General features: G+C 36.5%; 1 protein-coding gene and 1 long non-coding RNA gene across 4 annotated transcripts in view; one reads left to right on the top strand and one right to left on the bottom strand.

Moving 5' to 3' along the window:
* The window catches only part of dhx32b (DEAH (Asp-Glu-Ala-His) box polypeptide 32b), a 36,579-nt gene extending 27,491 nt beyond the window's left edge, over positions 1-9,088 (bottom strand). The window contains exons 1-4 of one of the 3 annotated variants that reach the window (XM_083550454.1): positions 8,910-9,088; positions 8,339-8,376; positions 6,953-7,192; positions 6,769-6,840 (exon numbers count right to left, since the gene is read on the bottom strand). The gene's annotated coding sequence lies outside the window, so the exon portion shown is untranslated. Of the gene's footprint in view, positions 1-1,656; positions 1,739-6,768; positions 6,841-6,952; positions 7,193-8,338; positions 8,377-8,590; positions 8,726-8,909 lie in introns of those variants that run through there. The other 2 variants (XM_083550455.1, XM_083550456.1) reach the window with 2 other exon arrangements.
* A 6,483-nt stretch (positions 9,089-15,571) lies between these two features.
* The window catches only part of LOC310731145, a 10,386-nt gene continuing 8,598 nt past the window's right edge, over positions 15,572-17,359 (top strand). The window contains exon 1 of the long non-coding RNA XR_014535073.1: positions 15,572-15,721. This is a non-coding gene — a long non-coding RNA (uncharacterized lncRNA). The remainder of the gene's footprint in view (positions 15,722-17,359) is intronic.

Below are 17,359 nucleotides of genomic sequence, written 5' to 3'. Positions count from 1 at the left end.
GAGTTCAATTTCTCTAGCCACACCCAGGCCTGATTACTGCCACACCTGTTTGCAATTAAGAAATCTCTTAAATAGGACCGGCCTGACAATGTAAAGTAGACCAAAAAATCCTTAAAAGCTAGACAGCATGCCAAGATCCAAAGAAATTCAGAAACAAATGAGAAAGAAAGTAATTGAGATCTATCAATCTGGAAAAGGTTATAAAGCCATTTCTAAAGCTTTGGGGCTCCAGCAAACCACAGTAAAAGCCATTATTTTACAAATGGCAAAAACATGGAACATTGTTTGACATGCAGAATCGGATTATAGCCTGGCCCAGCTGGAAGATATTCTTGAAACATCTGATGTCTTTCAGATAGTTTTAGGCAGATGTTTTTGATGGTTTTTAACCTGTTAGCCTTCACCACAGCTTTTGGAACTCACAGCTGAAAATGCCCTACCTAACTTTAAATGTTAACAGTTCCTGACAGAAATGTGCTACATACACAATTTAGATATATTTAAAAAGAAGACACTTCGACCTTTACTGCCAATCATTGTTTATATTGCTCAAAAAGATAAAAAGTTATAGATGAAGTGCCAAGTATATACATATCTTGCATTGAACATACATTTTTATTTTATATATAAATACATGAAATCAGTCCAGAAAAGTACTGGGTTGAAAGCTACATGTCTCATGAGTCTCATTAATATGAAGCTTTTCAAGGTCAAGATTTGTGCTCAGACAAAACAATTTATTTGACTGTTAATTTTGTTTCTTTGTTTTATTTTTTTTATTTTTTGTTAATAAAGTCCAGTAGGCATGAGCTGGAAACAGCTGTTTGTGCCTGCTGTTTTCAGGGCCATATTCTGATTTTCTTATAGAATTTGCAGATTTTATCACAAATGTAGCTACTTCTTTACACAAAGCATTAATTGTTGGTGACTTTAATATTCCTTTTGATAATCAGGAAGACTCTTAAAGAAAAGCAGTTGTGTCCATTCTAAATTAAATTGGAAAGCATAAATTCATGTCAACTACAGCAGTGAGTTTTATAAATAATCTTCCGGAACTGTCGATATTAATTAGATCTCGTCTGACCACGCAGAGCTTGACTGGGCTACTGAATACCTAAAATCAATGTTCCGTTACACTCTAGATGATGAAGCTCCCCTTAAAACCAAAATGACCAGGGAGAAAAAATTTGCACAGTGGTATAGTGAACATATGCAATACCTTACAACAGACCACTCGGAAATTAGAACAGAAATGGTGTCAAACCAAATTGACAGTATTTCAAATAGCATGAAAGGAGAGCCTCCTTATTTATAAAAAATCTTTGATGCTGCTAGATCAGCATATTTCTCCACCCTCATAGAAAATAACAAGCAATATCCTAGATTTTAATCCAGCACAGTAGCAAAATTTACAGAAAATAAAAGCACTGCACTAACATGCACACCATCAATAGGTAGTAATGATTTCATGAACTTTTGTAATGATAAAGTTAAACACATCAGGCAAAATAATCCAGACGATTAATATAAATCCAATTTTTTTTTATAAATAACCCTGTAGACAGCAGTGCAATTATAACAGACAATCAATTACAAAGTTTTACCCCTATTCAAGAGAATGACAATTTCATTTATTTTCTCATCAAAATCATTAACCTGCATTCTTGATCCCTTGCCTACAAGTTTCTTTAAACAGATAATTCCAGAGGTAATTGAACCTGTTTTAAAATTAATAAACTCTTTCATTAGCACTGGTTGTGTACCTAAATCGTTCAAACTGGCGGTTATCAATCCCCTAATTAAGAAACCTGACCTTGACAATTGTCAGCTGTAGGCCAATATTAAACCTACCCTTTATCTGCAAGATTTTAGAAAGGTTTGTTACAGCAGTTATGCTCACATCTACTTAGGAATAACATTTTTGAAATAAGCCTCGTCATAGCACAGAGACAGCACTAGCTAAGGTGGTAAATAACCTGTTATTGGCCTCTGATCAGGGTTTTGTCTCTTTACTTGTTTTGTTTGACCTTAATGCAGCTTCTGACACGATTGATCATACTGTCCTGCTTGCTAGACTTGAGAACATTGTTGGAATCAAGGGAACAGCTTAGGTCTTATTTGACTGATTGCTATCAGTTTGTTGATGTAAATGATGAGTGCTCAACACTCTCTGAGATAAAGTTTGGTGTTCCGCAAGGATCTGTCTTAGGCCTACTGCTTTTCTCTTTATATATGCTGCCTCTGGGTAAATTATACATAAACATTGAATTTGCTTCCATTGCTATGCTGATGATACACAGCTGAATATTTCAGTAAAGCCAGATGAGAGAGATCAGGTTAAAAATGTTGAGGAGTGTCGAAAAAGGACATTAGACAGTGGATGCTTGATAACTTTCTTCCCTCGGATAAGTCGTAATTTTACTAGGACCACATGCAGCTAGAAGTAAACTTTCTGATTACGTAGCATCTCTGGATGGTGTTTCTATCTCAGTGTGTACAGCATTCAAAGACTTTGGTGTAATTATTGACCCTAGTCTTTCTTTTGTGGCTCACATAAATATTACCACCAGGATTGCCTTCTTTCAAACTTTGAAAGAAGGCAATCCTGGTGGTAATATTAATTATTATCCTGGTGGTGTAATTATTGACTAGGGTCAATAATTACACCAAGGTCTTTGAATGCTGTACAAAATAAACTTAAATAAGAAATATGTCGTTACAGGATGCAGAAAAACTAGTCCATGCTTTTGTTACATCTAGATTACAATACTGTAATGCTTTACTGTCTGGGTGTTTGAGTAAGTGCATAAATAAGCTTAAGTTATTTCAGAATGCAGCAGCAAGGGTCCTTACTAGATCTAGAAAATATGACCACATCACCCCTGTTTTAATCTGTCTACAATGGCTCCCAATTACATCTCATTTTAATTATAAAATACTACTAATGACGTATAAAGCACTTAACAGTCTTGTGCCGCAGTATCTGAGTGAACTTCTGTACCAATATGATCCTCAATGCTCAATGGATATAGAGTGTTTGGTGAACTGGGATATTAATACGCTGTCGTCTCCTCACTCTCATGTTTTCACTCAGGTTTGTTGACGGTCCACTCTATGCAGCTGGGGACGGTTTCTCATCAACACCTTGGGTGGATCCATGAAATTCCGGAGTCAGAACGGGAGCTTTGAGGATAGATTTGGACTGTAGTTAGTCAACGGTCGGCTACACTGACTCAGGACTACAGTTTGCTGCTGATCACCATCACTGTACCCCGCAACATCGTTTCTCTGCAATAAATGGACATTCGTTGCAACTCAGATGAGGATGCTTTTTCTCTTGAGTCTGGTTCCTCTCAAGGTTTCTTTCTTATGCCATCTCGGGGAGTTTTTCCTTGCCACAGTCTAAAAGAGCATTTTATTCATTTTTATTACCACATTATCTGTGTAAAGCTGCTTTGAGACAATGTTCATTGTTAAGTGCTATCCAAAAAAAATGAATTGAATTTTATTCAATTTGTGTAATGGTCTTTACTGGCTTTGCACAAAACTTAACCTTGATCATTTTGGCCTTGATAATTAAAGTTCAACCTTTGTCTCATCAAACCATAACATATTTTCCAACCATCTTAATTTACTCGTGCATGCATATTCTTCTTAGTAAGAACCTGCTTCCATCTGGCCACAGCACCCCACAGCACAGACTTGTGCAGAAAAGAGGAGATGGCATTCACATGCAAGGAGTGACCAGTACCTGCCAGAAATTCCTGTTGTTCCTTCAGTGTGGCTGCTGACCTCTTGGAATTCTCCTTTATATGTTTTCTTCTTGTCCTTTCATCAACTTTGGAGTGTGGTCCTGATCTTTGCAATATCTCTAACGTGCTACATTTTAGGAGAACAACCCCAAACATTCAAACAAATACAACAGCAAGAGCTGAATTTATCTGGTTCTAATCAGAATCACTTTAATTGATGCCATTTTAATACCATTTACCTATAGGCCTAATTGTGAATGAGGCTGGTTAACTCTGAAAACAGTTCGATTTATGTAAGGGTGTGCCCGCAAACTACATTACCTCACATGAAGTACATGTTGGGAAACTATACAAACCCCATAGTATTATGTTTAATTTTACATAAAAAAAAACACATGTACTGTAATCACATTAAAGCTATATTTAGACTTGAACAAATACGACGAACAGTTGAGCCATGTGTGAAATGTTCTGCAAATAGTTTGCTCTAACTCAAAGCATTGCATATGTGCTTTCAGTAAAATCACTGTGAAGAAAACATGTATATTTCATAACTCCTTACTCACTTTTTGGCTACAGTATAGCGTGTACTGAACCCAATAATATACAATGGATGTGGTAACCTCTGTCAAGCACATATTGACAGCAATTTCTTTAATAAAAGGTCTTGTGCAAGGCAACAGGACCTCCTTTTTTTGTAAGTGGTCATATATGTAGACATTTTTAGTTATTTAATTTTCTTACAGATTTTATTTATTGTTTTTATTTTGTGTTATTACACTGCAGTTTTAGCTACTACATTCCAGTGTGTCCACTCTGATTCTTAACCACAACTAGAAGAACTGTATTTCTGTATATAACCTATTTCTGTATTTGTTGCATGTCACTGCTATAAGTTTCTCCAAAAAATTTATTAATGTCAGCAATTAAATTAGACTTTGTAGTTGGTATTGCAACTTCAGAGCATGCCACACCATCTTAATGGGATTCATGTCAGGGGGTTCTGCTGGAGTCTTCAACCAGTTAATGCCCTCTGCACTTTTCTTGCAGCAGTGTGGTTCAGGTCAATGTCCTAGAAAAAATTGTGATGAACTCTGAAGTTTTCCCTAATGTATGCAGCAGCCGTTTCTCTTATAATAGTCTCTTCGAAGAAAGACCTGTCTATTGTCCCTTCAAAGATGATGATAAGTTTCTCCGGTATCACCTCATTAACTGTCCGTGTGAAAACATAGCAAAGGTTCCGTTTGGTGTCCTGATGATTTACGTAATTTAAACACCATTATTACTTTACAATATTTACAAGAATTTTTAGTCTTCATGCTTTATGTTGCATCCATATTTCTCCATGTTCATGTTGCTTAAAGTATTAAAAACAGGAAGTATTCATATATGGTACATTTATAACAGATAGAAATGTGCAATTTAGTTGCGATTAAATATTGAATTTGATTGATAACCTCTGTACAATTATACATACAATGTACATATTACATAGTATATCTTTATTACTACTCATTACATCTGCACTATTTTTATCTATATGTATCTTTTATATCTTTATATCCTTACTGTACATTCTGCCCAACCTTTCACATTCATGTATATATTCATTCATGTATAATGTGTTCATGCATGCATATATATATATATATATATATATATATATATATATATATATATATATATATATATATATATATGATTCGTCCAGAGATCCATCAGCCACGCAACACTTTTCTCAAACTCTGTTTCTTAAAACAACATCATATATAACTGAATTTACTAAAGCGGATTTCGGGGAAGAAAATAGTAATGTAATTTTTTCTGTGACAAATAGAGATTAGACATTGTTGGCTTTTAAAATCTTTATTTTTTTAATGAAAAATTAAACTGTAAACTGTCACTGTCCATCTAAACAAGTTTGTTCAACATATCCTCGAGACCGTCTATGTCAAACACTGCTACAGAATCCAGGATCTCTGTGCTGTTGTGGGAGTTTTTACTGTAAGTCTGAGCTCCAAACTGTTTAAAAAAGCCAAATTCCTCGTTTAAAATAGAAAAGATTTCATTGTTTAGCAAAGTGATTTCATCCTCATCCACAAGTTGAGCTTCACTGCTTGTACAGTCAGACACATGGCAGGTGCTGTAAAAAGAATTGCACAATTTTAGCTGCATATCAAAGTAAATGATTGGCGATTATGTTAATTGTTTGTTTTTTTGTATTTAAGATGCAGTGTAAAACCCAATTTGCATGTCATTCTTCTAAAACTGTTCTCATGTAGTTGACCAACTCACTTAGTTTGGCAGAAAGTCAGTTCAGGCATGCAGAATGGTAGAACAGAAGGGTTAAGAGGTGGATCAAAGTAGGTGCCCTCAGGAGACAGCAGTTCTTGTGAGATTTGGTGGCTAAGGCAAGGGAACTGATCACTAAATTCAGGCACGGACTGGTCATGTACTGGTACTTCTTCTGGCATGTCCATGACTATATGGAGGTTTGGCTCTAGATCAGTTCTCCTATGTGAGGGGCTACTCTGCAAACTGCCTACAAAGATATAAAGATATAGATATGTTCTAGCTCACTCCCTATGTGAAGAGACATCATATGAGTGTAAAAGGACAGGCAGGATTGTGTTAATTGCATGCGGATTGTGTTAATTGCATGCGGCAATATAAAATGAAAAGGATAGACGTATTAAATCTATTATAGTTTTTTAAATGATTAATTAAACTTCCTGTGGTGGACACTGACTAGAACAAAAGGGTTACTGAAAATGAACTTATTAAAATGTTAAACACAGACAAATGGAAGAAAAATTGTAAGCGCCATAATTAAGCAATATCACATGAGCATGAGTGCTGTTATAGAGGATCTGTGTTGCCATGCCAAAACATAGACTATCCTACAGCCCATAGAAAGTTTAGTAACAATTTTAGTATATTTAACTATTGCTAGAATGGAAGTGTTATTTAGCAAATATTCAAAAGAATTTGTAATAATACAAACAATGAAATGTACCAGTGCTGTACTGAGGTACCACTTTTTGGCTGCGTCTCCTTCCTTTCTTTGGATATGGTTTATAAACCCAATCTACATGATAGAAAAAAAAAGATTTAAAGAGTAAGTATCAGGGACAAAAAGTCAGGGTTGATGTATTTGTCTTGATATTTTCCTAATTGTCTAAAAACCCTGTTCTCTTTACCGGGAAACATCTGTTCGTGTTCCTGTTTAAGCCTCAATGATTCTTTGTAGTAGGGTTTCTTCTGTTCTTCGCTCAGTTTGTTCCACTCGATCCCAAGCTGCATGCTGATCTCTGCAGAGCTGGTATTTGGTTTGGCCTTGGAGAAGATGGGTCGCTGTATCCTCGCCCAAACCATGTAGGCATTCATTGGCCTTCTGATGTTGCCTTTTTTATCTCTGCACTTGGCTGTGTTAAATGTATCTAAAAAATTAGAAACACTTAATATGAAGTTAAATAGAAATCATTATAACTTCAGATTCTAGTTAAAACAGTGAACAAAAAATAGTGTGCCAATCTTAAGCACTCAGGTTTGTTAGTACAAATATTTTGTAAGTACTGCATTACTGGAACATTACAAAAATATATATTTCCTGCATGACAGCTTCATATTTAATGCAATTTTAAGAATCTCATGATGTTACGCATTAATTAATGTAGTGAAGAATTTTTCTCCAAAATAAAAGTACTCAGGTAAAGTACATAAACTTAAAGCAAAAATATGCTGATTAATTATTTAATTAGTTGCTTAAATCACTAAGAATATCCATCATATATATGATGGATATTCTTAGTGGATTTTTGCAAAAAAATTCTAACCGTCTTCAACAGTTAAACACTGACTTCATACACCCGCATCACATTAGCACTCTAATAAGTTAACAAACATTCATTCATTCATTCATTCATTTTCTCCCGCTTATCCGTAATTCGGGTCGCGGGGGCAGCAGTCTAAGCAGGCATACCCCGCCTTCGACTGCTGCCCAATCCTCACAGCACCGTTCCTTACGGTCCCTCCTGCAGGTGGTGAGCCCACGGGAAGGTTAACAAACATACACTTGGAAATTTTATGAATGTACTTAATACTACTGAATAGGCTTGGTTTTTATATATATATATATATATATATATATATATATATATATATATATATATATATATATATACACAGTATATCTTTTTTCAGAGGGTCATGAAGCGGACATACGAGATTTACATGCTACTTTTTAGTAAAAATTTAGTTTTTTTTTTTATTATTATTTAGTAATTACACATATGGCTGAAGACGGTCTACCAAGACTGTGTTTGGATTGTGTTATTGGGAACTTCCATGTAACTGCCTGGTTTTATTTCTGCTGAATAAATCTTATACTACCATCCTGGATGGAACTTAGTTTATTTCTTTACATGGTATTTTAACTTTGTTATTGGATTTGTTGCTATTCATAATTGGCCATAACAAGATCATGCTAATCCCATTACATGTTTGTGATATAACTGTATCATGCAGTAAAAATTAGCTTGTACTGTCTTACACATTAAAAGCATAAATATCAAAACTTTACACACCTTTAAGTGCGAGAATCTGGTTTTCAAGACTGTAATTTCTGTGGAAAAGACAAAAAAGAAATTCAGATAAACTATTTGTTAATGTGCAGTTTATTGGCTGTAAAAAATAATACATTGGTATAGATATTCCATCATACAATTCTCTGTGTACGTTGTTACTCTAAAAATTATGGATTAAAAAGTGCTTAGAGCCAATCAGAATAGAGAATTCAACTGCGCTTTGGGGTAAAACATAAACAGACAAAGCCTTACTCGTTTGTGTCAGTGTTCTGCATTTTCATTTTTTTTTTCTTCAGTGAAATTCTCTTATTTTATCGCAAATTAAACTCAAAAAGACTTTATTGTCCTCTCAGCAACGATCGTTTGCTTTTAAGTTTCCATGACAACGGGGGCGTGGTGCACGCGACTTAGTTTAGCTAGTCACCTGACTAGCACGTGGCCGGCGCGTGCTTTCCGAGACAAACACGCGATCATTAATAATGCTAATGAATGAAAATAAAGTTCAGGTTCGTTAGTTACACTTGATCTTGTATCGTGTTGAAACAGATAAAAAAAGTAAAAGGAAAAAAACTTGATCGTGTTCATTTTCTGTATTTTCCACTTTCCGTCAGATGCGTTTCTCTTGTTCTTTATGGAAATATTGCTCGAAATCTCAGGATGGTAGTGTAATGTTTTTTACTTCATTGAAGAAAACGAACATTTATTTTACTCAATCGAAGGTCTGCACAATCAACCACCGAACTGTACCTTCATCACTTCTACTTGAGTGCTTCTACACAGCTTACCGGTAAGTGTGCCATTACTGACACCTAGTGGCAAGTTTACAAATAAACTACTCCAATACATTTCTTCTTTGACAGTATTTAAGTTTAAGTATTTAAGTATTTAAGCTGTAGTGCACAAAACCTGGGCTGATATCCAACCTGCCAGAAACAACATGCATCCTCCAATACACAGACATCATTCTCGTTACAGTACTCACTGAGCTAATGCCACAAAGCTTCATTGGTTTTCTGACCCAGGATGCATTTAAACCTTCACAACATAAACTACAGTGGATGAAGTGAAGGTTTCATATGTGGGCCATGTGATCTCAAAAGGGCAACATAAGATATTAAAGGACCACAAACAGCTTGTGACTCGGTTCTCAAGACCTCAGACTGTGAAACAGATGCAGAGCTTCTTGAGACTGATCAACTACTGCAGAGCATGGATCCCTGACTGCACACTCCATGACAAAGATTTGCATAGTGCTATTGATCACAAAGCTCCTCCATCATACCTAGTTCTGTGGACTGGTGAAATTAACAAAAGTTTTACTGCTCTCAAGAAAGATTGACAGTCTTTCAGATTTTTCACCTCTGTGTGAACAGTCTATAAACACGGTAGTATATTTGTAGGGATTCTGACCCAGGAACCTGTTGCACATATTTCCAAATCCTTAGACAATGTACAAAGGATGCTCTTATGCCAGCGTGCGGTGGCTGCTGGGGCTCTGATGGTACGGATTCTGATGGTCCTGTAAAGCTGCACACCGCATATCAGGTAACAGCTATTTTACACAACCTCCACACACAACATATAATACAACAGAGATCTGTTTAGCAACAGAAAATGTATCTATTAAGCCTCAGCCGCACTAAGCTGCAGTAGTGCTGTATGATCTCCTATATTTTATAGATCTAGATGGTTCTGATGATGCACATGATTGCATTAAGCACATTGAACAGAAGACAGGGGAATTCCTCTGTGTCTGTATCTACCAGTTCCAGGAAGCATATGATCATGGAGTTGACTTTGTTCACATTCTACCATTATTATTCTACCACATCCAAAGACGTCCTATACAATTGTGTGCCTCTAACTTTGTGCTAACAGTTTAAATAAGAACCAATCACATCTGGAAAAGTCAGGTGACCAAAATACTTTAGACCATATAGGGTACTTCAGCTAAAAATTTATATCTGGATCTGGAACTTTTACTAGTAATAAAAATGAGTTTGAAAATAAAACTATAACCATGACAACAACTATAATAATAATGATAATAACTGCAGTTTGTTGTAGAAAAATGTGAATTGTAACACACAGATAGATAGATAGATAGATAGATAGATAGATAGATAGATAGATAGATAGATAGATAGATAGATAGATAGATAGATGGATGGATGGATGGATGGATGGATGGATGGATGGATGACTTGGTAGAGCTGGGATTTGAACTCACAACTTTCTAAATAGAAGCTACAAATCTGAATATGTGGAGCATTAAACAGTTATAAATATAACAATATAATAGTAATAGTATAATAGTTTTACTTTTACTCATTACATTTCTACACTAATATCTGTTCTTTCTACTCTTACATTAAAAAAACAAAACTATTTTTTTTTTTGTTTGAATCTATTCATTTGGTGAAATGTCGATATTTTTTATTTTTACCGCATGCCGATTTCAGCCCATAAACCTGTTTCCTGTCATTTGTGCGGCTTTTTCAATCTATCACTGGTGTATCATTTACTGGCTCTCACACACCACAGACGTAGACTAGTTTATGAAGCTCACAATGACCAGGCAGATAGCAACAAGCAGTATAATTAACGTGCATGAGACGGAATGGCAGTGACGTAATCATGACTGAGAACCGCCAAATTCTCGCTTTGTCTTAGCATTTTCTCATCGGTTATCTCGATTCTTTTATGTCGCCGAACCCTGCTATCTCGAGCACAAGGGGGGCAAATTTGCCACTTATCGTCAGTTATCTCGATCGGCACTGTGCAGCCGCAGAAGAACTCGCAAATGTGGCGGAAAAATCAAGCCTTACAGATGCTACAGGTGTACAAGATACTTTTCAGAGCTGTGTCAGAGTGAAATGACTGGAGAATTCAATTTTGACACTGGTTAGCTTTTTGTAAAAACGAACTACACCCCGCACGTTTATAGTGATTTTGTGAGCCTCCACGGGTGCGCTTGGTAGAAGCGCGGTGCTGAACAGCACACGGGAGAACGTGGGATGAGCAGCAAACGCATAGAATGAACAACGGCAGGATCGGGGGAATCCGTGATACGCTTTGGGAAGAAAAGCGCAGCCGGTGAGAGAGTGCGGAGTCCGAGTAGGAAGGCACGTACCCGGATACGCATGAACGATAACAACGACCGCCGTGAACCAACATATACCAACAATAACGGACGGTGAGAGTGTGGGAGTGAGGGGTTTAAAGCGGAGATTTGACAGCCGCCGAAGGGGGCGTGGCAGGTGGTTTCCTGACAGTTAACAAACAGGTATGTACATTTTTATAGCGTGCCTTCATCAAACAAATCGTGGCAACGCTTTTGTTAAAAAAAAAAAAAAAAAACCCTCAAACACGTGCATGTACATTGTCATTTATTAACGCACATCATGTACATAAAGACATTTCAAGCACGTTAATATATTGCCGCCATATTGGTTTTCGTTTATTTCGATCATCGGTTATCTCGACGCTTTTTGGCGTCCTCTAGGCCCTCGACATAACCGGGTTCCACTGTAATTCAGTCGTGCATGCATATTCTTCTTAGTAAGGAGATGGCAGTCACATGCAAGGAGTGACCAGTACCTGCCAGAAATTCCTGTTGTTCCTTCAGTGTGGCTGCTGACCTCTTGGAATTCTCTTTATAAGTTTTCTTCTTGTCCTTTCATCAACTTTGGTGTGCGGTCCTGATCTTTGCAATGTCTCTGTCGTGCCACATTTTCTCTAATTATTGATGTTTTTTACAGTGTTATGTGGTACATTCAGTGCCTTCGATATTCTTTATCCATCTCCCAATTGGTAACTTTTAACAATTAATTCTCACAGTTTCTTTGGCAACTCTTTGTGGCTCATGGCTTTTAGTAGAACAACCCCAAACATTCAAGCAAATACTACAGCAAGAGCTGAATTTATCTGGTTCTAATCAGAATCACTTTAATTAATGGCATTTAAATTCCATTTACCTATAGGCCTAATTGTGAATGCGGCTGGTTAACTCTGAGAACAGTTTCAGCCCCCAATATGAAAGTGTGTGCAGATTTATACAAACAGAGTGTTGTACAAATGTGGCCATTAAGAATGCGCATCACCGGAAAAGGGAACTCACAATCTTCCACGGCTAGACGTGGCCCGTAGTGATGTTCTCTGGCAGGTAAAGTACATTAAAGTTGTTGGGATGTACTGTAATCACAAATAAAGTGACATATACTGGTCTATGCAATTGAAATAGTTTGCTCTAACTCAAAGCATTACATATGTGCTATCAGTAAAACTCAAACAGCCTATTTCTGTATTTGTTGCATGTCATTTCTGTAAGTTCCTTAAACCAAAATGCATTAATGGCGGCAATTAAATCAGACTTTGTAGTTGGTTTTGCAGCTTTTTGAATGTAGTCTTTCAGAGCATGCCACACCATCTGAATGGGATTCATGTTAGGGGATTCTGCTGGAGTCTTCACCCAGTTAATGCCCTCTGCATCAATCACTTTTCTTGCAGCAGTGTGGTTCGGGTCATTGTCCTGGAAAAAATTATGATAAACTCTAAAATTTTCCCTAATGTATGCAGCAGCCGTATATATCTGTATAATGTATAATCTGTGATAGCATCAGAGTGAGCAACCTGCTGATGAATTTTGCAAGGATTACGTTTGAGAGAATTACGTTCTTTCCAATGTCTTTTAATGGTGCTCAATGTTGCATTTACATCAACAGCTTTCAGATGGCTGTGTATTTCGCGAGTGGATCTTCCAGCAGACCTGAAGCTTACTGATCTTGGTCATTTTGAAAAGCCTTTACTGCACCTGTGGATGGACTGTATTCATCTATACAAATCTCTTGGTGTCAATGGGGGCATGGAAAATAAGTGAGAATGGGTTGTGGATAATCTAGATTCACAGGATGGCCTATTAACAAGTTGTCAATCTAAAAAATAAATAATAATAATAATCAGGGAAAATAAACAAAAATGTACTTTAGAAACTTTAGAAATTGTGCTTTCTTTTACAATAATTACTTTCAGAGATTTGTTTAGATAAGCAGTTTAATGTTTAGGTTAAAATATACAAATTAGGTTGAGAATTGTATATTTTTTTAGAAGCTTTCATGTAAATGTTTATATCTACTCATTTAAAATGTTCAGTGCAGTCTGTAGAAGACAACATAAAAACTATTTTAATACCCTTATTACACCAATGAACTGTTCATGATTCCCTACTGGTGTTACGATAAAAATAAAATGCATACTGAATAATTTTTTTAAGAGCCAAATGTTACCTGTTATTTTAGTGTTTGGTCACGGCTTGCTCTATTTTCCAGAAGGCTGTAAAGAAAGTATAAAGTTTAACACAAGTACTGAATGTAAAATGAGGTCAATAGAAAACAAAAGGGTAACGTTTGTTTGATATATTCTATATCATAGATCCCTTCCTTTATAAAATAGTGTGAATGTTTTTGTATTGACTGCATGTAGACAGAAAATGCCCCAAATTAGCAGTTGAATAGACTGTAAAATGTGAAGGAACAACTTGATAACTACTGCTATTCCCAGAATGATTGAGTAACTGACTCAGCAGGGTCTTAGGTCTTAAAAAAAAAAAAAAAAAAAAAAAAAAAAATATATATATATATATATATATATATATATATATATATATATATATATATATATATATATATATATATATATATATATATATATATTTTTTTTTTTTTTTTAAGATAATGCAATGGTTAAGAAAAAACGTCGCAGAATTTTTGTATATTTGACCACGTATTGATTACAACCATAGCTAATTTTCAGGGTGTTGTATTAAATAAGTCATTTTTACAAATTATTTTTTTAATTATATAATTAGACTCAAATAACAAACACTCCTGCTTTCTGTAACTAAAACAAACTAGTGCAAAGAACTTCATGAAGCCAGAATCGCTGACACTTGGATTCAGTAAAACAGCATGTACGTGAATGTGCTGATAAAAAACAGAAAAGCTGCTCGCAATCTTTTTTTGGCTTCACCCATTGTTAGAAGGATTTAGACACCCTGACTGTGCTGTGTGTTCTCTGGCTGTGCTGCATGCTCCCTCAGAGAGTTTCTCCTGCAAAAAAAATAAAAATAAAAATGAAGCAATCCTTAGTAATATTGATTTGAACATAAACCCAATGTCATTATCCAGATCAGTAGCAGTATAAACAGTTGTTACTGTCAAAATGTATAGTCTGCATGTGAATGTGAAATAATGGAATCACCACTTCGATCCTGTGCTCAAGTTACTATTTAAGTTTTAGTGTCTTTCTGCTGTAATCAATTACTGAGATTCTGGATTTTACCCCTGTTCACTACACAACTTTGGAAATTGTGGAAAGAGCTGCAAGAAGCTAAAGAGTGCAGGAATATTTGTACTCCCTGATACACCCAATACAAGGAGAGAACAAATGTTAATGATTAACAATAGATTCAATGAAAAGGGACAAGCGTAACAATAACAAATTCATCATTTTAAAGGTCTAAGCCTCAAACAGCGATCTTAGATCACTTTTTTTTTTCAATGGAAAGTAAAAAAAACAATTCTGAAATTGTGCAAGCAGTACACACCAAAACACAAGCAATAAAAAAGGAAGTGCATACCTTTATGATTGTAATAAAGGGTCACAAAAGCATCCACTGCTATGAATTGTGGTGTATTTCGAAAGGTAAGTGTGGACAGAATAACATGCCAGCATGTGCGTTTAATCCAACCAAGCAATAATGTTATAAGTTAGATGGTTATTCCTTTGTTTACATCCCATCACTTCGGGCAGCATTTTTGTATTATTTACGGAATAACTTCTGGACAAAAACTGCACGACTTTATAGCAAACCTCTCACATACAAAATGAGACCATCCACAAAGTGGATGAAACGAAAGCCGAAAGCTTTTCCCTAAACAACCCAACGTTGCTGTTGCTTTGTGATGACGCACTGCTATGCACAGCCTTTAAGTTATCCTAAATATTTCCAGCCAATAGTATTATCTACAGGACAGGATTGACAGAATATATAGCCAATAAACGCATGATTCCAACGATATATGGGACGTATATAGCAAGTTATTTTCTTTATGTACATTCGGCACTCCTAGTGGTCAAAGTTGTACCTTGCTCGTGACGTGCATTAGGTCATACCTACCACCAGTCAAGGGGCGCAGTATAAAGTATCTGCGCTTTACACCAAGTCAAGAGGAAAGACGACAAAGAAAACTAAGAAACCATGGATCAAGATTTTTTTTTGAAGCTTGCTAGCAGCAGTGAAGAGGACAACACTGTTGAGGAGAGTAGTGACAGCGACAACAGTGATCTGCTTGTGGCTGGAAAATCCGAGCCTAATTTACCCAGGTGAGTTGCAATATATTTTCTTTTACAGTGAAATACGATTTGTTTGTTTGTGTTCTAAGTAATTTGCTTGAGGAAATGTTGAATAGAAGAAACAGAGTGGAAAAAAAACAAAAAAACATTTATCGAAACTAATATATATTTTGTGTATACAGTACACACACACACACACACACAAATACATATATATATATATATATATATATATATATATATATATATATATATATATATATATGAATATGTATATTTGACAGGAATATACGCTACAATGTACACATATGTATGTATGTATGTATGTATGTATGTATGTTTGTATGTATGTATGTTTTTACACATATGCACATTGTAGTGCATATTCCTGTCCCGAGTGTAACTGACAGACAGTGAAACTATTGACAACATGACCTGGACGTCAGTGTTGCTGTGTGTAAGAGCAACCATATGAGAGTAACAATTGAGCTGCTGGCTGGTCATGTGCATAATTACCATTTGTATGACCGGCCATCAGTGTGCATGCTGTATTTATGAACGACCATAAGAGAGTAACTATTGAGCTGCTGGCTGGCCATGTGCATAATTACAATTTGTATGACCGGCAATCAGTGTGCATGCTTCATGTCTGCCCACCTGAGTGAATGTTGACTGCATGGCCAACCCCCCAAAAAACTTCAACAATATGTACTTACAATATGACATATGATGCTAGGTTTTTTTTGGTCTTTCAACAGCGGTTTGGAATCCTCTGACGAGGACTGGATTCCATGTGTTAGCAAACACCCGGAAAAGCGGCTCAAGCGCTCAGACTCTGGAGACGTAGCACCAGCTGTAGGTTCACCCGTAAGAGGGGGGACGAAAAAGAGAGCCAGAAAAAACAAATCAGCACCAATGTCTACAACAACAAACGAAGAAAGGTGAAAAGACATGACAGACGAGGATGTCATACCCCAGCCAGCAGTATTCAGACCCTTCCGGACACCAGGCCCACAGCTGATTGGTACAGCGCCATACACTGTGCTGCAGTTATTCCAGTTGTTCTTTTCGACAAACGTTATGCAGACACTGTTGAAGAACACAAATGCTTATATTTGAATACAAAGACTTGAATTCATATCTGCTGCTGGTGATCTTCATGGGACTTGTGAAGTTTCATTCACTGAAGGACTACTGGAGGAAATCCAATATCTTCGGGATTCCCTTTTCCGCCCATGTGATGTCAGCAAGGAAGTTCAATGCCATCTCTTCCGCGCTGCATCTAAGTGACCCTGAAGTGGAAGAGGAAAACAGCAAGAGAAAAGGAACACCTGCCTATGACTGCCTCTGTAAGATAAAGCCCATGTATCAGCCGCTGAGAGACGCATGTAAGAGCAATTTTCATCCCCACCAGAACATTGCCATCAACGAGAGGATGGTGGCACCAAAACGCAGAAATAGCCTGAAGCAATCGACAAAGTTTGGATACAAGCTGTTTGTGCTGTCGGACTCATACTGTGTGTACACATGGGACTTCTTAGTGTACGAGGGCAAGTCACCAGATGCACAAACACAAAGCAATGGACCGAGCTACGACTCTGTCATGGAACTTGTTGATGTGAAGATGTTGGGAACAGGCTACAAACTGTTCGTGGACAATTTCTACAC

The sequence above is a fragment of the Silurus aristotelis genome, assembly GCF_946808225.1.
Source record: "Silurus aristotelis genome assembly, chromosome: 9".
In the NCBI taxonomy this organism is placed as follows: Eukaryota; Metazoa; Chordata; class Actinopteri; order Siluriformes; family Siluridae; genus Silurus; species Silurus aristotelis.
This window is presented reverse-complemented; position numbering and strand designations above follow the sequence as displayed.